Source organism: Orcinus orca, chromosome 4 (assembly GCF_937001465.1).
Source record: "Orcinus orca chromosome 4, mOrcOrc1.1, whole genome shotgun sequence".
Classification (NCBI taxonomy): domain Eukaryota; kingdom Metazoa; phylum Chordata; class Mammalia; order Artiodactyla; family Delphinidae; genus Orcinus; species Orcinus orca.
In genome coordinates this window covers 8,750,585-8,773,258 of record NC_064562.1, presented here as the reverse complement: position 1 = coordinate 8,773,258, position 22,674 = coordinate 8,750,585, and the positions used below count along the sequence as shown (strand labels likewise).

Below are 22,674 nucleotides of genomic sequence, written 5' to 3'. Positions count from 1 at the left end.
CACCCTTCTGCAAATACCATTATACATCCAGCTCTCAGCAAGCAGAGAGGGCCCTCAGCTGACGCTCACTGGGGGTTCAGCAGGTGGTTTATAGGAGTGAGTGCCGGAGCACAGGTCAACTTCTATAGGCTTCTTTAAGGATAACGTAGGCTGAACAATTAACTCGACAACCACTTGGGACTTTACAGCTAGTTGTCAGCTTGTCTTGTTTTTTATTGTTGCATTTGAAGCAACCCTTTTGCTGTTTAATTCACCAGGAAGTCTCATTCCTTTACTTTCTCTTATTCATTTTTTTTACCTTAAAAGCATTAATGAATAAATTAATTAAAGAGTGAGAGCAACACTTATAGAATGACTTTAGCAATTTTAAATGTTCCCACACTGAGACCTTTGAATGGAGGGAGTTATTATAAGGGGCTGCTAAATTCTTATGTCCAGTGTATAAAAGTTTGTGATCTCTCCCAAAACGCCAGAAAGACTACATTAAGGTCAAAAAAGCAGGGGAAACTTGAGGCCCTCTCACAGAACACATTCCATCGGGTTCTAAATCAGCCTCTTCACTCCTCAGTAATACCCGGCAAGTTAGGAGTGGAAGGATTCTTCCTCAATCTGATAAAAGGCATTATAAAAACCTAGAGCAATCATTATACTTAAAGGTGAAATACTGAATGCTTTTCCCCTAAGGCAATCCAGCCACTTTGGACGTTATACTGGAAGTTCTAGCCAGTGCAGGACGTGCCCTTCATAATATTTGCACATAGAAATTTCCTTCTTTTGCTCGAGCTTTCCAGCATCGAGAGACACGCTACTTCTGGAGGTATTCCGTCCCATGTTTGTAGAGTTCTGACTGTTAGAAAAGATGAAATTACATTACAGCAAATTTGGTTTCCCTGAAATTTCTTCCAACAGAGTTTATTTTTATCCTTTCAGGCACATTGAACATTTCTACTTCCTCTTCCACCTGGAGCAGTTGGGATATCTGAGGACAGCTACCATTCCATCTGAGACTTCAGTTTGCTAGTTCTTTTCCCTGCATTTGCTCTCCTTCATGAATTCAAATCCCCTCAGAATCCTGGTTGTGTTCATTTAAATCATTTCTAGTTTGTCAAGGGTCCATCTAGGAAGTGTGGTGCCCAGGGGTTTTGCATCTACAGGGCTTCAGCGCTGTACACAGTAGAACAGGACTATTGCCTCTGCATTCTAGGTAATGATCTTTCCATAAACAGAAACATCATCCTTACTACGAGCTAACATTCCCAAGTCTCTTTTACACCTGCTGCAGATAAACCAGACCTTCCGTATCCTGCACTAGTGAAGACAATTTCTTTGAAAATAGGTGTAAGTCTTTACATCTCTTTCTCTTAATTTCCATTTTATTAGTTCTCACACAACGTCAGGGCCATCTATTTCTGTGGTAAAATGTATACTACAGCTTTGTGTCTTTCACAAAATTGCTAATCATATTGTTTTCTCTGTCTAGTTGCTGGTAACATTCTTGAAAAGCATGGGCTGAAGATAGCACTTGAAATCTGCAAAATGATTTAAATTTATTAATCAATTTTTGCAGTACGCGGGCCTCTCACTGTTGTAGCCTCTCCCGTTGCGGAGCACAGGCTCCGGACGCGCAGGTTCAGCGGCCATGGCTCACGGGCCCAGCTGCTCCGCGGCATGTGGGATCTTCTCGGACCGGGGCACGAACCCACGTCCCCTGCATCGGCAGGTGGACTCTCAACCACTGCGCCACCAGGGAAGCCCAACATTCTTTGGTTATGTTGTTCAACTAACTATTAATCCTCATACCCACATTGCCATCCACTTAAGCTTCTCTATTTAATCAGATCATTATGAGGACGCTGTCAAGGACTTGCTGACAGCCATTATGTTCTTTTTTTTTTAAATCATTATTTGTTTTATTTATTTATTTATTTATTATTATTTATTTATTTTTATTAAAAAATTTTTTTTGGCCACACTGCGCAGCATGCGGGAATCTTAGTTCCCCGACCAGGGACTGAAATCATACCCGCTACGGTGGAAGCGCAGAGTCTTAACCACTGGACTGCCAAGGAAGTCCCTATGGTCTTCTGCTGATTACTCTAAATTAACTCTGGGAAATCAGTTTGGTCCAAGACCATTGTCCTTGATGATACCCTGTGGTCTCAGCGACCAGAGTTTTCTCTTCGGGGGTTTGCCAATTGCTCCCTTTAATAGTGAACCCTCTCTGGAGAAGGGATACTTCCGGCTGCTGATTAGGGACCTGGAAACCTTGGACCTCTTAAACCATGGTGAGGATATAGGAAGGCGAGCAAACTATGACTTTTTCTTCAGAGTAGAGAATTTCCAGTAGTTTGGTTTTTCTCAGAGTGTTTAAGTTTTCTTCTGGACTTGGACCCTAATGAGATTATTTGGTTCTGTGAACCTCTGAGTTTCATTTCAAGGAAAATCCTACTTTAACATGTGGTGCAGATAAGGTATATAAATATTAGGGATGTGTTTATAACATCATTACTCTGAAAGTTACACAGAGGAAGGGCAAATTTTCCTTAGGTAGGACTTTGTTTTTAATTAGCATTTTATATTAACCTTTAAAATTCTAAAGGTTCAAAAGGGAACATACACAAAGGTCTTCCTCTCATCCCTGTTTTTTAGCTGTTTACTTATCTTCACTAAAGACAACCAACTTCACTGGGGGGGGTGTGATTTCAGAGATATTTTATGCATATACAATCAAATATGCAAAAATACTCTGCTTTACTTTTAATACAAATGATAGACTACTACATATATTTTTCTGTACTTCGATTTTTTCCATTTCATATATCTTGGAGATTATTCTAAGATATAATTTTTTTAGATAAAGTTGTGAGGGTTTGTTCTTTTATTTTATTTTTTAAATTATTTTAAATTCTTGATAACTGAGAAATTAAAACATGTACACAAACAGATTCCAATTTACCCACTATCCAACTTCAACAATTATCAACTCAAGGTCAGTTATCGACTCAAACCAATTATCAACTCAAGGCTGACCACTCCTTATCATTTTTTAAGAATAGAGTTATAATTAACATACAGTATTATATTCGTTTCAAGTGTACAACATCGTGATTCAATATTTTTATACTTTATAACATAATCACCACAAAAAGTCCAGTTATCATCCATCTGTCACCATACAAAGTTGTTACGATATTATTGACTATATTTCCTTATGTATACATTACATCCCTGTGACTTATTTATTATATAACTGGAGGTTTTTACCTCTTAATTACCATTCACCTGTTTCATCTGTCCCCACCCACCCCCTCTGGCAACCACCAGTTAATTCTCTGTATCTATGAGTCTGTTTCTGTTTCGTTGTTTGTTTGTTTTCCAGATTCCACATATAAGTGAAATCATAGAGTATTTATCTTTCTCTGTCTGACTTACTTCACTTAGCATAATAGAGGGTTTGTTACTTTAAAATGCCTTATTTAAAGTAAGCTTTTCCCTTGCTGTAGTTATTTGTTTTTATTTTAATATTAATATATTACTCAATATCACATAATTTTAAAGTTAAAATATTTTAAAAGTTAACATAGACCACTAGATGGTGCTGTCATCACAAAGAAATGAAAAATATACATAGTATTTTTAAAATAATTTGCACACTGTAAGGAAAAAACCCAACTACTATAAAACTGTACAAAGCAAAAAGTATAGGCTAAATTTCTAAGTACTATTCTCCAAAGGCAGTCAATGATAACATAGAGACTCTTCTCTCTTCCCAGTTATTTTATCCATACTTGTATATCTATATCTATATATTAATTTCTCAATTATCTATATATTCTTTAATAAAAAATCTCATACACACGTTGTTATTTTGAAACTTACTTTTTTAAACCTAATAATATATCATGGAGTTCTTTCCATGCCAGTACATATAATTAATTTCATTCTTCAGTAAAATGTGTCGAGAAAATTGTTTTCAAGGATCAGAATATTATAAAAGGTTACAATGATATTTTAGTTGTATAATTATTATACTTATTTCATGATATGTTATTTGTTATAATTGAGTTCATTGCTCATAATAGACATTTAGGCCGTTTCTGAATTTTTGCTTATCCAAACAATAGTGCAGAAAACACCCTTGTGCGTTTATCCTGGCGCGCTGGCTGCAGAAGTCCACGTTGACGTCATTTTCTCTTGGAAGCTTAGAGGCACGATCTCCTTGACTTAAAGCTTCTAGCCTTGCTGTTGAGCAGTCAAACGTGCCATTCTTATTCCTGATTCCACGTAAACCCTTGGAATCTGATCTGTTCTCTCTGCCCATCCCACTCCCTTTCTCGGCTTTAGGGACCGTGTCTTCTGAACACTCTTGACCATGTCCCTGGGTGCCATTCTTTTCTTCCAAACATTGTTTTGGGACCTCAGTGAGCCCTTTCAGTCCTTCTTCCTAGAAAATGTTCTTGATTAGTTCTTTGATAATTTCCTCCCCTCCATTTTCTTTCAAGAATTCCTATTATTCAGATTAATAATCCTATCAGACAGAGTCTACATTGTAAAAAATATTGTTCTCTTCTATTTTTTTTAATCTTTGTCTCTTTGTTCTATTCCTGCTTCATGTCCTCAACTTTATTTTCTAACCCTCTGGCTTTTTATTTCTGCAGTCGTATCTCTTTTTAAAAATTTATTAATTCTTATGTGCCATATAATAAATGAGACTGTGGATGAAAATGAGGTGAATCAAGCCACAGCACTAAAATAAGGTTCAGATTCATGCTTTAGTCATTCGTGGTGCTTTATGAGACCAGGTGTGGCATAACAGAGAGGGCGCTGGCTTAGGGGTCAGGAGGTTTACATTCCTATGCCAGGTAAGCCAATAATTAGTGATGTCAGCACATCTCTGGGTCTCATTCCTCATTTATTCATTAATTTATTCAGCAGATATTGTACTCAACTATTACTATGAGTCAGGCACCAGGTTGTAAGAAGAGAATGTTGAACCAGATGGTGTCTGAGGTGTTTTCCTCCCTCTGAAATTCCAAAGCCCTTGGATTCTAAGCCCCTTGGATTCTACCTCTTAGCTGGTTCCTTCCTTTTTTTCCCTACTTTCACCACCTGAGGTCAGGACCTTACCTTCTATTGAATAAATTTCTGCACCATCTCTTTGCTGGTTTTTTGATGTCACAGCAGGAAAGACTAGGGAAGGAGGAGAGGAAGCAGGGCACATGGCATGATTCAGTGAGCCTGTGGGATTTTAGAGTTTTCTAGTCTCACCCCATATTGCTGCTGTCATATTTTTAATTTTATAGAGCTTTCTCTTTTTCTAGTGGGGTCACCAACTCTCCTGGTTTACCTGGGACTGTGAGTTTCCTCGGATGGGGGGCATTCTGTGCTAAGACGGAGGCAGTCCAGGACAAACCAGGGTGGCGGTCACCCTACCTCTGGATATTCTTTTTTGGTAGCAGCTTTTTCTTTTTTCTTAGTTGCAATCATTGCTTTTTTCCCTCTGCAAATATTAATTATAAGATTTTTTTAAAGGTTTTTGTTTTTCGTAGTATTATGTGTTGTCTCTGCTTCCTTTGAGCTTCTCTGGTTTACTTATTTTAGTCTCTCCTTTGCGTTGGAGGCTTTCCACAAATGTCTTGTAACAGGCTGATCACATTTGCGAGTACTGACTGGATGCTCTAGGAGGTGGGTGGGGTCTGTCAGCCACTGGGTTTTACTGTGGGAGGACTGGGGAGGGACCTAGCATGTCACCGTGGGATTGCCAAACGTCAGCCTAGAGAGCCCCTTTTTTTTAGGCGGGCCAGTTTTTTGTTTGTTTGTTTGTTTTTTACATCTTTATTGGAGTATAACTGCTCCACAATGGTGTGTTAGCTTCCACCCCATAACAAAGCGAATCAGCTACACACACACACATGTTCCCATATCTCTTCCCTCCTGTGTCTCCCGCCCCCACACCCTCCCTATCCCACCCCTCCAGGTGGTCACAAAGCACCGAGCTGATCTCCCTGTGCTATGCGTAGGCGGGCCAGTTTTCCCAAACAGAAATCCTCCATGTGCTGCTGGGAGTCTGCCCTTCTGGGGGAGCAGGGTTCGGAGCAGAGGACGTAATAAGCAGAAGTGTCTGGTGAGCAGAAAGTTCTGGTACGTGGGCTTCCGGGACTCCCCTGTTCTCAAGTAGGGGCTTCGCTCTCTCTGTTGTGTCTCTGAGACTAAATGCTCTGTAGTTCAAACTTTTCAAGAATGTAAACCTCTCGTCTGCCCCTGTAGCTGGAGAGAGGTTCTTTCCTAGCTGTGTTGGAAGAGGAACAGTTTCTGGAAGTCAAACTGCTCTTTTAAGACGACTTTCATTTAAATCTCCAGATTTCAGCTTCAAACACTTGAAAGTCTCCTTGTCTTATTCCAAAAACCTTGCAATGGTGTCCTAGTTATTTCCTGGTTACCTCCTAATGCCTGTCCTTAAGCCCCCTCCCCAAACTAGCTCCCACAAGCCCGGCACAGTCCCAATTCAGGACACTTACGTTTGCTGTGCCGTCTTCCACCAGGTCCCTGCATGACTGGTCCCTCAGCTCCTTCAGTTTTTGCTCAAACGGCACCTTTTCAGCAAGGGCTTTCCAGATCCCCATACGTTAAGACACACTCCTCAGATCACGACTACCTACCTGTGTTCTGACCTTTTTCCACAGCCCTTGTGACATTATATATATATATATAATATTATTATTATATATTTAATATATATTATAATTATATAAATAATTATATATTATAATAATTATATATAGATATATAAATTAGAATATAAGCTCCCTATTAGAAGCATTAGAAGATTAGCTTCATGAGGACAGGCCTTTTGGCCTCCTTATTTCACACTTTTCAGGAGTGCTTGGAGCGCTTGGCAAACAGAATGGTCTGCGTTTCATGTCTGCCCTGCATTTGCACTTTTCCTAGCAGCTGGCGCCTCGACTCCTGGGTCTTTCCAGAGCAAAGCAAATAGGCTTGACTCTCCCTAGCTGCCCCACTTCCACCTGCTGCTTCCCACAGGCACTGAATTTTTAGACGTCTCTGTTCTAACACAGTTGCCACTTTCTTGCCTGCCTTTTGATTCTAGAAGTTTGTGATCTCTTTGGTCTTTTGTTGTCTCATTTCATGCTCTCTTTGTCTTTACAGATGTCATGAAAAATCCTCCCCTGTAATTTTCATAGGGGTCTGGGAAAGGATGGAGAAAGTCATATGTGCTCAGCTCGTGGAATGTAAGCAGAAATCCTAAAGCATTGATTTACCTATTCTGGCTACTTGTGTGTGCTGTCTTGTGAAGCACCTGCTTATGCATTTTGCTCAATTTTCTTTAGGGCTGCTCTTCTTCTGCGGCTTGGTTGTGATTTCTTTTGTAAATTAAGAATATGAGCTCTCTGGCTTTTGTGCTGCAAAAATTTTCCTCAGAAAGTTTTTTAGTTTGCACTTTGCATGACTGTGTGCTTGCTGTTTCAGGAAATTTTGTTCGATCACATCTTTCCCTATGTATCAGTTGTTTTCATTCTTTGGTTCCATTTCTGAATTCTCTGGTATGTTTGATCTGCTTGTGTTTGTTTGTTTTATGTATAGCTTTGTTGTTTGCAATAAGCTCGTAAAGTTTACAAGAATAGTACGAAAAACTCCCCAAATATTTATATTTTACCACATTTGCTTTATCTTTCTATTATTGGTATTGTTATGTTCTGAACCATTTGAGAGTAAGTTGTACACACAAAGACTCTTTACTGATAAATATTTCACTGTGTATTTCCTAAACCTTAAATAGCCTCACTGTGGTAATCAAAAGAAGGAAATTAGTATTGATTTAATGCATCCATCTTGAGTTAAGACCTTATTCAAATTTTGCCTATTTTCCTAATAATTTACTTTATAGCAATAAGGAACAAGGAAAAGAAGTCCCCTGCCCAGGATCTACCCAGGAATGTGCTCTGCTAGATGTCATCCCCTCTTAGTCAATAATCTGAAGCAAGCCCTTAGCCGTTTTTGTGTTTTATGATTTGACACTTTGAAGAGTACATTTTCTCTGTTGAGGTTTGTTTGACCTTACCTCGAGATTAGACACAGTTTATGCTTTTTGGGTTGGAACACGGAGTAATGTTGAATACTTCATAGTGATATTAACATTGATCATTTCGTTAAGGTAGTGTCTGACAGGTTTTCCACTGGAAGGATATTTTGAGACTATATAAATACCTTGGTTTTTATTACGGTAGAGAGTCTAGAGACAGCCACCACCAAATCCTCCTGTACCACATCGCATGCTGCTTCTCACATCAAGAGGTAGAATCTAACTTTCCTCCCTTGAATCTGAGCTGGCAGTGACGAACGGCTTCACCAATAGAATGAGGTGGAAAGGATGTTCTGGTGTCGCAGAGGCTAAATCGCAAGTAGCTTCCCAGCCTCCACGTGGATGTCTTGAAAGCATTGCTCCTTGGATATCGCCTCTTAGAGCTCAGCTATCATGCTGTGAGAGGCCCAGGTTATGTGGAGAGGTTCCGTGCAGGTGCCCTGGGCCACAGTTCTAGCTGAGCTCCCGGCTCCCAGTCAGCATCATTTATAAGTGAGCTAGTTTAGGGGTTCAGTCCACACGACGACTCCAACACCAGACGCCATCTGACTGCAGCCATGTGAGTGACCCTGAGTAAGAACAAGATAGCTGGGCCCTGACAAGCCACAGGGCTATGAGAGGTAATAATAATTTTTTGTCTTAAGCCTCTAAGTTTAGGTTGATTTGTTGCACGGTAATAGATACATACAACAACAGTTAGCTGGAACTGGGTTTCTGCTGTAATAAAGACCTAAAACTTGCGGCATTGGCCTTGGGACCAGGCAGCAAGCAAATACTGGAAGGCCCTTGAGGACACAGCGAAATCTGAGGGACAGTTAGGAAATTATTATTGGAAGCTGGAGAAGTAAGGACTCTTGCTATGTAGTCTCAGAAAGTTTGGCAATAATGTTGCCTCCAGAAATGTGGCAGGTGGAAATGAGCTAATGGATTTGGCCAAGGAGATTCCATGTAGAATGTTGAAAGTCCCTCCTGTTTCTTTCAGCTACATATGCTAAAAGTAAAGGATAGAGAGAATTGAACTAAAAAGGGGTGCTCTTAAGTTTGGGGACAGTTCCCCGGGGAATTAAGTTTTCTCAAGATAAGAAAGGGCCTCTGGGTAAAGACCAAATCGAGGACATTAATAGTAACACTGGTGTCAAGGTAAAAACATAGTTAAGGGTGCAGCTGTAATCCCCATCTCTGAGTCGTCAGAAAGACTTGAGGGTGTGCCTTGCAGACCCAATGAGGTGGACAGGAGCTTCTAAGAATCTCAAGGACATTTTCCCACAGTGACCTGACTCTCAGGCCAAGGTAGAGAAGTAGGTGCTTCCCAACGAGCTTTAGTTGTGGCTTTTGTATAAAGGAGTGAACCCTAATTAGAGTAGTGGGGAGCATGTTAAGTTTTTAAGACGCATTTTTAGAAGCACCGTCTGCTTGGATTGAAAGGACAGGAGTAGTTCAAGGTGAAAAGGGCCTTAAGAGTCCCCAGCCGATTCAGGCAGGATACATTTTGAGAAAGCTACTCAGCCATTAAACATGGATAATTTCTTATAGAAAAGGAAGATTGGCTCACAATGAAGAGCAGAGAGTCCAGAGGCTAGAAACAAAAGTCATGGAGAACCACTGCCACAGAGAAGGCTGGCCCCAGACAAGGAACTAGTGACACGTGCCTGCCACAGTTTCAGAACCGCTTCGGTCTAGGGACTGCACTGTGCCTCCTGACTAGTTCATTCACGCCCATCCGGTTGTTTCTCGTGAGAATATTTATTTTGATTTTCCTATTCCTGTATCACCACTACATGTAGGGTTTGTGCTGTGTTGGGGGGAGGGGGAGATAACTTGTCTCTAGTTCACAGGTCTCCAGACTGAGGGGAACCATACTTGAAGACCTTTGTAGGCACAACTCAGAGATACTGCAGGTTCAGTTACAGACGGCCACAGCTAAGCAAATAGTGCAATAAAGCAGGTCACATGGATTTTTTAGTTTCCTAGTGGATATAAAATTTATGTTTAAAAGTTATGTTTAAGCAATAGCATTATGTCTAAAAAAAAAACAATGTACATACCTTAATTAAAAATACTTTATTGCTAAAAAATGCCAAAACAATAACAATTGTAACATCAAAAGTCACTGATTGTACATCACCTTAACAAATATAATAATAATGAAAAAGTTTGAAATATTGCAAGAATTACCAAAATGTGACACAGAGACATGAAGTAAGCAAATGCTGCTAGAAAAATGACACCAATAGACTTACTTGATTCTGGGTTGACACAAACCTTCAATTGGTAAAAAATGCAATATCTGTGAAGCTCAGTAAAGCAAAATGCAATAAAATGAGATATGCCTGTACCCAGGAAACTATATAATCTGTATCTGAATGTAAGTTAAATGAGGAGATCCTGGACTTTGAGCTGATGCCATAGTAAAATAAGACTCTAGGGGATCTTGGGAGTGGTGGTGAGTCCATTCTGCACATAAGAAAAATGTAAATTGTGGGGGCTTCCCTGGTGGCGCGGTGGTTGGGAGTCCGCCTGCTGGTGCAGGGGACACGGGTTCGTGCCCCGGTCCGGGAAGATCCCACATGCCGCGGAGCGGCTGGGCCCGTGAGCCATGGCCGCTGAGCCTGCGCGTCCAGAGCCTGTGCTCCGCAACGGGAGAGGCCACGACAGTGAGAGGCCCGCGTACCACACAAAAAAAAGAAAAATGTAAATTGTGGTGATCAGAAGGTGAACTATGGCAAAGAGTATCCAGGAATGTCCCCCATCCATTACTTTCTTTTCGGTGCATATGCTGCTCGTCATATCAGGAGGTGGGGTCAGATTACTCTCTTCTTGAATATGGGCTGGACTCAGTGACCTGTCTGCCCAACAGAATGTGGCAGAAAACTATTCTGGGACTTATGAAGCTATGTTATGAGGTCTTACAATCTCTTCCTGGGTTTCTTAGAATGCTTATTCTTGGAATGCTTCCTTTCAGAACTAATAACCATCCTGTGAAAAACCCAAGCCACACGGCGAGGTGTGGTACAGGTGCTCCAGTTACAGCCCTAGCTAATAGCCAGGATCGGCTGCTAACCGTGTGAGTGGACCACCTTGGACATGTATCCCAGATGAACCTCAGCTGATTCTAGCTCCAGCCACTACTGAGCTGTAATCATGGGGAAAATCCCAAACAAGAACCCCCCCCCAGCTAAGCCAAGGCAAACCACACAATTATTAGAGGTAATAACTGTTTTAAGCCACTACGTTTTAGGGTTGTTTGTGGTGCAGTAAAGTGGAACACTCGTTTTTACACTTTTACTCATTAGTTTTAGCATGCCTGTTTATTTTTGGGAGTACCAAACTGCTCAACACGATTGTATAATACATCGTAGGGTCAGTTTCCCATCATTCCAGAACGAGTGGGTTCGCTATACAGGCTCCACAGTCATTAACTAGACTCAAGAGTCTATCTCAACCTCTTGTAAATGTATCCTGGAATGTTATTGAACTGTTTTGTACCTCAGTTTCCTTATTTATAAAGTATAATAAAAAATACCTAATTTATTTGGTTGTATAGAGGAATTAATGAGATAATGTATGTAAATTGCTTAATAGAGCACCTAGCACTTTATCAGGGCTCAGTAAATGTTAGCTATTATTATTACTCTTCTTTATCAGATTTTTTAGATCTTAAAAAAGACATTTAATCTCATTAGAGTGTTATTTCATTAAAGCATTCCCTCTATGAAGTTAATTGATATGTTTTTCTGTCTTTATTATATTGTTAAAATGTCTTTGGACTGCTTTAATGTTTGAAATTATTTAGACTAATATATTAAATAAATGTTAGCTTAGATCTACAATTTTATAGAAAGCCCAAGGACTTAGATGGATTTTGTATTCAGAATCTTCTGTTTCAGACAGGTACTCTGTGTTATATAACACTCTCAGAAGAGGGCTAGGTTATCCAATCTATGAACAGTTATCCAATCTATTAACAGTTCTACAGTAAAACTTATGGCTAAGAGGAATGAAAAATGACTAAAAGTAGTCAAGTTTTATTATCAAATGAATCCCAGTCAGATCATGTTTCAGCACCAAATGAGTTATGGAAAAAATTTTCAATTTTCAGAGTTGTTGGATTTTGAAATTGCAAATAAGAGATTGTGGACCAGCACACTTTCCTTGTGTTTGAATTCTTTGTGTGTGTCATGCATCAATAACCTCTCCTTTGGAACCTCCAAAGAATTAGTAATTAGTGGTTGGAGTGCAGAAGTGAATGGACTTGCTCAGGGAGGTACTCAAAGTGACTGGGAAACATCTTGCTGGGTTTCTTAGAATACTCATTAAAAATTGCATGTTTGCATGTTTTCTCATTGGTTTAATTTTTTCATTCCTCATGAGATTTTTTTTTCCAAAATAAGAGAAAACAACTAAAATCAATTGCTGAAGTTTTCTCTTGCAAAACAACATAAATGCTGCCTAGACAACCTAGTAAGATATAGAGCCAATAATTTGAACAGAGTATCCAAACCTAAAAAAAAAGCTGATTTAGAATATGACCCAAATTCTCCTGGAAAAAAACATAGAGAAGATGGTAAAATGCCAATCTGGTGATTTTTTTTTTAGTAGCACCAACTGTTAACAAAATATAGTCTAATGTATCATTGGGTAGAGGGTTGTAGCATCCAGAAATATTCTTCCTCAAATACTCAGATTTAAAGATATAGAGTTTCAGACCTGTGAATATTCATTGGATATTTTTAAAAGGATGGCCAGAGCTTATGTCCACCTCTAATCTTATGGCTTTGGGGAGAAGTTGGAGAGTATAATTTATGCAGGTAGGTGTGAACAAAGTAGGGGATGATGAAGGGAAGATAACTGATTAGAGAGGTAGAAATGTGATGTATGTTTTCAGTGAATCCACAGAGCTAGAAAAAAGTGACACTTTTTTAACAAGAATAACAATCGTGATCCTTAAATTTTTGATCCCAGAATTTGATAAAATCTGTGGATCTTCTCCCCGCATGAGATGTACTGAAGCACATCCACCACATTTTGCACATCATTTTATAGATGATTCACATATTAACTCATCCACTGTCCCTGGATGCCTGGTTTACATACAATCTGGTAATTATCCAAGCTGGGATATAAATCCTAACCTCTCTCTGCTCCAACCTAACAATAGTTTTTAAAGAAATGTAAAAGAAATAAGGAAATGGCAGTAGCTTTCATTAATAATGTTTATTATGACTTAATTTTAGAATAGTAGAACATCCTGACTACTTTTGGCTATTGGGAAGGGATTAAGATAATATTTCTTTTACATTATATTTTTGTATTAAGTTATAGAATTAATATAACATTATAGGCAGTTTAAGAGGATGAAAAATTATTTAAGAGGCTTTCTGTGCACACTTTGTTGCATTTCCTTTTAGTTTTTTCCTCAATTCAAAAAATAACTATTTCAAAATATATAAAAGACAATATGATGACAAATCTCCAATATCCATCACCTAGTGTGGCAGATATTATTTTTAAAAGATGGCTGGGACAGTATCGTCTATCTCACATGCTATTCTTACAATATGACTTTGCCACTCTACCATCAAAAGCTGGAGTCTATGATCCTTCCACTTGACCTGAGTGGGCCAACTGGCTACAGTAGAAGTGAAGTGATGCTGTGTAACTTCTATATGGTAAAAAAAGAACACAAGACTCCTGCTGGTTTCTTTTGGGACCTTGTTCTGAGAGCCTCAGCTACCGTGTAAGAAGTCTGTTTTCTCTGAGGTCACCAAGGATAGAAACCACTTGGGAGAGAGAAAGAGAACGGGTGAGGGAAGGAGAGGAAGAGTCCAGCTCTTCCAGCCCCCATCCTTTTGTATGAAGAACGACCCAGGTAGAGCCGCCATCTGACTACAACTGCAGGATGGGCCCTGGATTCAAGGCGACCACCAAATTTGTGAGTACAATAATGATTGTTATTACTTTAAGACCTTGTTTCTAGATGGTTTGTTAAAAAGCAATAGATAACTTGAACACCTAGATATAAAATTATAAACAGATTTCCGTATCTGTTCATCTAATTTCTTTTCTTTGCAGAAGAATTTTAAAGAAAATCTCAGCCATTGTAATATTTCATCCTTAGCTCATTTTATTTTTGTTTATTTATTTATTTTTTTTCATGCCTTTGTTTAAAATATATTGGTAAATATGATGCTAGCTACAGAAAGGAACTAGCAGCCAGGCTATAGGGAATTGGAGTTAGGCTTTATACATTTTTTTTTTTTTTAAAGAAGATGTTGGGGGTAGGAGTTCATTAATTAATTTATTTACTTTTGCTGTGTTGGGTCTTCATTTCTGTGGGAGGGCTTTCTCTAGTTGTGGCAAGCGGGGGCCACTCTTCATCGCGGTGTGCGGGCCTCTCACTATCGCGGCCTCTCTTGTTGCAGAGCACAGGCTCCAGACGTGCAGGCTCAGTAGTTGCGGCTCACAGGCCTAGTTGCTCTGCGGCATGTGGGATCCTCCCAGACCAGGGCTCGAACCCGTGTCCCCTGCATTAGCAGGCAGATTCTCAACCACTGCGCCACCAGGGAAGCCCTATACATTTTTTTAATCTTTTCTCTGCTTAGCTCATTTTATATTCCTAAAAATTAAGGACCATATTCTCCCATAATGTAAAGTGTAATATATATTTACATAATACGAAGGCCAGTCCATAGTCCATATTAAAAATTCCATTATTCCCAAAATATCTTTTTACATTTATTTTGTTCAAACCAGATCCCAAACAAGATCTACACATTGCATATGATTATTATATCTCTTACATTTATTTCCATATTTAATAACCCTAATTTTAAAAATTGTCATTGACTTTAGAAAAAAACACATTTATATTTAAAAATACTTTAAAACTACAGTGTTTATAAATTTATGCAAAGCACTTCAGTAATACAATTAATTTTTTTCATGTTGCTTTATAACCTGTGGCTACGGTATATATACCACTGAATTACTGCATCTTGGTTTGCTCACTCATTCCCCTAATGTTGGATATTTTAAATTGACTATCTGTTTCTATTCCTTTACTATTTTACTGACTACCATCAAATTCATTAATAAATCTTTTTACTGGACTCTGACTTATTTCTTTAAGACAAACTCTCAGAGATGAAATTATTGAGTGAAAGGTTGTCTAATATTTTTAGGACTTGTCAAAGAGAAATCACACCAGACACTTGTTAAAAATGTCAAGACAGATTTTATTTGAACTACCGCATAAAGTAGAAAGACTTCAGTGTAAAACTGAATTCAGGTCAGAAAACAAGGGCAGCTGGGGATTACAATGGTTAGAGTGAGGAAATCAGTGGATGGAAAATTAGTGAAAGAAACTTGATTAGATACCAAGGAGGAGAGGAAGAGAATCTGATTGTGTATCAATAGTGTAGGGGATGAGGGACTTGATTAGATATGAAGGGCAGGGGGTTCTTGCTAAAGTAAGCTCACAGGTCAAGAACCACAAGCCAAGAGTCAGGTCCAGTCAGAAAGATGGCTCAGGAAGGTGTGACCAAGGTGGTGAAGTAGGAAGACACTGAACTCTCCCCCTCCCATGGGCACACCAAAATTATAGCTATTTACAGAGTGATTATTGATCAGAATGACCTGAATATGAGCAGGGAAGGTTTTCCACAACTAAAGATATAAAGAAGGAACTACAATGAGATGTGTAGGCGGGGTGGAGATGCATTAGAGTCAAATCCACACTTGGTTGGCAACCCACAGACAGGAGGATAATTACAATGGCAGAGGTTGTTCCCAGAAAGCAAGGGGTCTGAGCCCCACATTGGGGTCCCCAGCCCAGAGGTCCTGCACTGGGCAGACAAGCTCCCAGAAAGTTTGGCTTTGAAAGCCAGTGGGGCTTGGATTCAGGAGAGCTGGAGGGCTGTAGGAAAGAGACACTCCACTCTTAAAGGGTGCACACAAAATCTCACATGCTCTGAATTCCAGCCCAGAGACTGTAGTTTGAAAAAACCCTGGGTCAGAGCCGTTTGCTGATCATGGAGAGTCTTCCGCAGATGAAGGAGGCATGTGGGACTCCCCTGGGGACATAGATGCTGGAGGCAGCCATTTTGGGGAGCTTGTTCTACCACGTGGACAGTGGGGCTGGCGCGTGCCATTCTGGAGTCCATTCTCTAGACTGTTAGCACTGGGACCCAGTCAGTTGGCACCCCCCCAGGCCAAGCAGCCAGGGGCCTCAGTCCCAGCCACAAGCAGGTCAGCACCAGCCCTGGGCGCCCCCAGCCTCCCAGCAAGCTGTCCCAGGACATGACACTGGCCCCCAGTGGGCTGGCGTCACCCCCAGGAGACTCGGGCTCCATGGCCAACCATGCTGGGACCCCAAGCTGAACATAAACAAGAAAAAAGAATTTTAAAAATGAGGATATTTTAAGAGATGTCTGGGGCAACATCAAGTGTACTAACTTTCACATTATAGGGGTCCCAGAAGGAGAAGAGAGAGAAAAGGAAAATCAGGGAAATACAAATCAAAGCCACAACAAGATATCACCTCACACCAGTCAGGATGGATATTATCAAAAAGACAAGTGTTGGTGAGGGTGTGGAGAAAGGGGAGCCCTCACGCACTGTTGGCGCGAATGTAAATTGGTGCAGCCACTAAGGAAAACAGTGTGGAAGTTCCTTAAGAAGTTAAAAATAAAACTGCTATACAATCCGTCAATTCCACTTCTGGGTATTTTTATGAAGAAGAAAAAACGCTAATTCAAAAAGATACATACGCCCCTATGCTCATTACAGCGTTACTTACAATAGCTGAGATATGGAAGCAACCTAAGTGTCCATTGATAGCTGAATGGATAAAGAAAATGTGATGTATACACACACACACACACACACACACACACACAATGGATATTACTTAGTCATGTAAAGAATGAAATCTTGCCATTTGGAACAACGTGGTTGGACCTAAAGGGTACTTATGCTCGGTGAAATAAGTCAGCAGAGAAAGATAAAATATATGAGTTCACTTATACATGTAAATTAAAACAAAATCACGGTCAGTGACTCCCACGTATGAAGGTCTCTTAAGCAAATAAAACAAAGAGCAGCAGAATCATCTACCTCAAATGAGTGCTGAGAATATCCCTCTCCTGGAGCCGCAAATTACATCCCTCCGTGAGGTGCACTGGCAGGACATCCTCGCAAGAGGGCGCCCTTGCTCTGCTCTCACCGCCTTGACACCTGCAATGCTGGTGGTTGTTACTAATCTTTTAGTAAATTGCACAAACTCCCATCCTCTGAGGGGCAGGCTTTTCAGAAAAATGTATCAAATTACTAGATGTAAAGTCAGCATTAAGGAATACCAAAGGGAAGCCGAAAAGTGACGGCTCTGAAGACAATTCAGTATGAAAACACTTTTCTTTCATATATATATCAAACGCCAGTGAAAAGTCTCCAGTTTTACTAATGAGTTCAACTACCAATGCAGTTTTAATAAACCAGAAGAAAGCTGATGAAAGTGTGGACTGAACATGAGGCAGATTTAACATATGCTATCTTATATTATCAGCAGAAAACATAACCGCAACTAAAATCTGTAAAATGTTATATATGGCTTTATAAACCATTTTACATAGTAGTTCCCACTGTTCTGAGAGTAGCTTATTCAACTATTTTTAACCCGACTTCATAGAAAAATTAGAAAAGTTAATTAACTTGTCCAAAACTAACAAGTTTGTGGCAGAATTAGGACCTGCGCTGAAGCAGAATAAGTTCTTGTTTCTGTTTTTTTTGTTGTTGATTTTTTTAAATCCATGAAACTACACATGCAATATGCTTTACTGCTCAACCTAAGGAGGTTTCAGAATTCTGTAAACAAGCCTATGCCACATTTCTTGAAAGTTAACAAGCCCTATAGCTGCTAAAATAAGCATGACTTCATTTGAGCTCATGACTAATGCTTTCTTACTAAAGTAAGAGTCTAATCTGCATTCATCATTGATATCATCAGAAAAGAGTATCAATACACACAATTCTATTATAAATAAATTACTCACCACCAACTACCAAGAATGTGAAAACAGCTTGCTAAGGCAACAAAGATCAAGATGAATGAAGAACAGAATTTGACCCCCAGACCACTGTAGCTTTATGAGAGAGCCATCTGCTGCAGTTTCTGGGCGATGAACCTCCAAGCTGAGTATCATGACAGTAGCTCAAATTATCTTTAGAAACAAAGTCAGAGGACACAATGTCAAATGCCTTTAGGTGCTAGACAGATAACCCAATGATGACGTGGAACAAGCGTAAGAATTAGTTTTGTTTCTGTGAAATACTCCTCTTAGTAGCTTTCATTTTCTAACCTTTAATAGAGACTGTTGTATAAGGAAGACTTCACTTTTCTCTTAGCTCTGTTCTAGGAAGAACAAGCACACAGACAGCCTGACAGTGGTGCCTGGGACTCCGGGTGTGGGATAAGCCCAGAATTCCAGCCTGGAATAAGGGTTATGGGGATCTGGACTGAACATTCCCACCTAAGGGGGAGCCACTTCCCAGCCCTCACCCTTTGCTAGCTCGAAAGAATGTGGATTCAGCCTTACTAGATTTTCAAATCCAAAGCTAGTGGGATTTCCCCGCCCTGAGTTAAAGAGCTGGTGAGGAATGTTCCAGTCAGAGAGTCATAGTGATCCTGAAAGAACCCTGGGCCACACAGCGGAGGAAAGTTGCCCACATTCTCCTCCAAGACGCAGCATCCTGACTGATTCCTTGTTCCTTCTGATAGCTCCAGGAAGCAGTTAAATACAACCTCTCATCTTGCTAAAGTGAAAGATGAGACAAAGACCTTGTAAGACATTGATTTCATGCCATAAGTAAAGCCACGTTCAATTTAGGCAAATAAATAATCCCTGAAAAGTGTTGTTCTGTTAGAATAGGAACTCAATTTGAACTAACTTGAGTTAAAGGAGGATACTAGGGTCTCCTGACTCTAAGAGTGGGGATTCTGCGTGGCCTTTGGAGGGCGATAGTGGACTGGAGTGCTGTGGAGACGCAGGAAGCCCCCTTTGTGTAACTGTTTTACTCTTCTTTTATTTTTGCAGATCACTTTTCTCTATTTCCAGTCCAAAAGGTAGTTCCAAATATATTAATGAAGGCCCAAGAGTAAAATACAAGGACTGGGTGGGAGACGTACACAAGAAAATCCAGGCAAGTGACAGAGGGTTCTGGAGGTCAAGGGACAGAGCAACGGTGACAGAAGAGGTTGACATAAATCCATAAAAAGACCTTAATAAGCCTAAACAAGACAACAGCCATCACAGAAGCCAGAGGTGGGTGTTAAAATATGCGTGAATCCCTTCCTATTGTTCAGTGGCTCAGAGATCTGTCCACTTTCACTGGAAGAGTTTAAGAGGGACATTGTGTCCCCAGGGAAAACCCAGGCTCCATCTATGGTGAGGAAACACAGTGAGTGATCTTCAGAGGAGTGTGGTTCATAATTCTGTGATGCAAGGATTTGCAGAGAGGCTGTGTGGAGTTTGCATAAGAATGCAAATAAACAAAAGAGACATCCCTAGATGGCTGAGTTTTCTTTCCCACCGATCGCTTGTTTTCTCCTTCTGTTTGGCTCAATTTTATTACTAGAAGCAAAAAGTGAGTGGATTAGAATTTTATATCCTCTCATAGTTCATAAACATGATAGACATCCCTAAATAGTTGGGGAATTTTCCATTTTCATGGAAAATGTTGTTGAATACAAGAATCTTTCACTTGGCCACAGTACTATTTAATTTCCATTGATTCTTTCCTCCAGAAGATGTTGCTGAGTGATCCATATGGAACTTTGTCTGCGGTGCCTTCTCTTGGTCTCTGCTCTCTCCCCAAAGGCTACAGTAGAAGCGTCCACATCAAACAGCGGTTTATCACACACACACAGAGGGTGGTTTTCCGTAAGGAGGGAAGGCATGGCTGATTTCCCGGTGTCGGACCCGGCCTCAAATAGGGTTGAACTGTTGGGGACCATGAACGCTGAATTTAACTGTTAGACCACGGGGACCACTTGAGGATTAGAGACTTTGCAGCAAAGAAGAAAAGCTATCACAGCGATGCTTCAGATGCTCAGAGTATTTGGTAGCCTGGGAGGGAGGTTGAGTAGGGAGAGCCAGGCGTGGGAATGAGGGGTTTAGACCAGTCTCACCATTGCCTAGGTGTGCAGTGATCTGGGCTTGAGACAACGTGATTTCAGGAGACGGGAAGATAAAAAGATCAGCCTTAATACTTTCCCTTTTCCTCAGCTTTTCTTCCTTACCACACACTGAATTTTTCTGTTTTCTTTCCAATGAGAATTTCCCAGGGCAGCCAAACAGTTGTGTTTCCCTTTGACACCTGAGGCTCATCAGCCTCTGTCCTGCTGTTTATGACTTGAAAGCAGCCACGCAGGACACATGAAAGCCTGATCCTCAGTCTGTCTCTCTGATGGCAGGCCCCGTCCAGTACCTTCAACAGCCTCTGTGATTTTTTTTTTTTTTTAAGAATCATCTTGTTTTTTTTGTTTTGTTTTTAATTCATTTTATTTTTGGTTGCGTTGGGTCTTCGTTGCTGCATGCGGACTTTCTCTAGTTGCGGCGAGCGGGGGCTACTCTTCGTTGCGGTGCGCAGGCTTCTCATTGCGGTGGTTTCTCTTGTTGTGGAGCACGGGCTCTAGGCGCGCAGGCTTCAGTAGTTGTGGCTCGCGGGCTCTAGAGCGCAGGCTCAGTAGTTGTGGCGCACGGGCTCAGTAGTTGTGGCTCGCGGGCTTAGTTGCTCCACGGCATGTGGGATCCTCCTGGACCAGGGCTCGAACTCGTGTCCCCCACACTGGAAGGCAGATTCCCAACCACTGCGCCACCAGGGAAGTCCCAGCTTCTGTGATTTTTGATGTACTATGGATATTTAAACATAAACAGAGCCTTCTGAAGGTCTGGATGATGTCAACTCGTCTCCAGAAAATGACAGGGTATGACCCAATCTCCCAAGGAACTACATAACAGTCAAGCATGCACCTGAAGCTCTTTCTATTTCTGCCCTTTCTATTAGAGGATTGCCCTCTTTTTTTTTTTTTTTTTTTTTTTTTTTGCGGTACGCGGGCCTCTCACCGTTGTGGCCTCTCCCGCTGCAGAGCACAGGCTCCGGACGCGCAGGCTCAGCGGCCATGGCTCACGGGCCCAGCCGCTCCACGGCATGTGGGATCTTCCCGGACCGGGGCACGAACCCGTGTCCCCTGCATCGGCAGGCGGACTCTCAACCACTGCACCACCAGGGAAGCCCGCTCTGTCAGTCTTGTCTTTCACAATCGTGTAAAGTAAGCTGAGGTTCTCCTCATGCAAACGCCGAGAGAAAGGAGTTGGAAGGCGGGTCCTTGTGTTTAGCCCTTGCTCTTGCTGGGTCTCCTTCTCAGCTCCGTCCAGGTGTGGTGGTCTGGTCTCCACAGTTTGCCCTTGTTTTTCTGTTTACCTCTTGAATATGAGGGTTTTATCTTGGACCTTCCCTGGTCAAAATCTACGGATTCTCAGTGTTTATCGTATACATATGGTTTAACACAGCATTTCCCGAAGTATGAGATGTGAGCCACTTCTGGAATGGGAGACGATTTTAGGGGGTTCATGCTCATACAGTTAACTAAAGTTGAATCCTGTGACGAGAATGTCGTGTCCATTTCAATGCTTTTTCTATGCAGATTACATCCAGTTAGACGTGAAACTTGAACAGCTCCGTAAGACAGGCTAACCACTTGGTGACAGAGAATGCAACTCTCAAGAGCAGAACTTTTAACAGGCAAAGATATAATTTAATAACATAGTATTTATTTTTATAGTTAGCTTTTGTTTATGGCGTGATACTGACTTTCTGGTGGTGGCAGTAATATAATTTTTTCTTTTAAGTTAATGTATTAAAGTGGAAAAAGAAAATTTATTTAAAGAAAAACTTTAAGCACATAATATCAATAGTATGTGACGGGCAGGTGGAGCAGAATCGTGACAGTAGGAGCTGTGGTGTAGAGTACCACCAAGTTGATACACAGGGCACAGAGATCTGGAAACCACCCCTGTATCTTAATCCTCAGTCGGTTTATTTATTGGTTGTCAATGAGTGGAGCGTGAGTTCGGAAATGCAGAGGATGAATACTGATAATACAAAGAGTTACAGAGTGTTGTTAGATGTAAGAGCACTGACTTGGATTCTCTTAAGTGCCTCAGTGTCTCTGCTGGAGAAATCTTGAGGGTGGTCCAAAGCAGCAGTTACCAAACTTCAGGGTCAGGACGTCAGATTCACGTGGAAGACTTTCTAAACACAGATATAGCCTTACATCTCCAGAGTTTCTGATTCAATAGGGCCTAAGAATTTGCATTTCTGAGTAACTAGGTCCAGAGACCACATTTGGTCTAAGCCAAGTCTTGGGCTAATTACTAATAAATTGTCTGGGGCTCAATTTTCAAAGGAAGGTTTTGACTACATATCATAGACTCATAATTTTTTAGAGTTGGAAACAACTGATCCTGTGTTTCCTAAAGCATAGTACGGTTTTCACTGGTGGTATCTGAGAAGGA

At 40.8% G+C, this 22,674-nt stretch overlaps 1 long non-coding RNA gene across 6 annotated transcripts in view; it reads left to right on the top strand.

The window, feature by feature from the left end:
* LOC117200029 (uncharacterized) overlaps positions 1 to 22,674 on the top strand; it is a 163,732-nt gene that overhangs the window by 131,063 nt on the left and 9,995 nt on the right. For 2 of the 6 annotated variants that reach the window (XR_004481443.2, XR_007476962.1), the window contains exon 6: positions 7,168 to 15,217. This is a non-coding gene — a long non-coding RNA (uncharacterized LOC117200029). Of the gene's footprint in view, positions 1 to 7,167; positions 15,218 to 22,674 lie in introns of those variants that run through there. The other 4 variants (XR_004481444.2, XR_007476961.1, XR_007476965.1 and 1 more) reach the window with 4 other exon arrangements.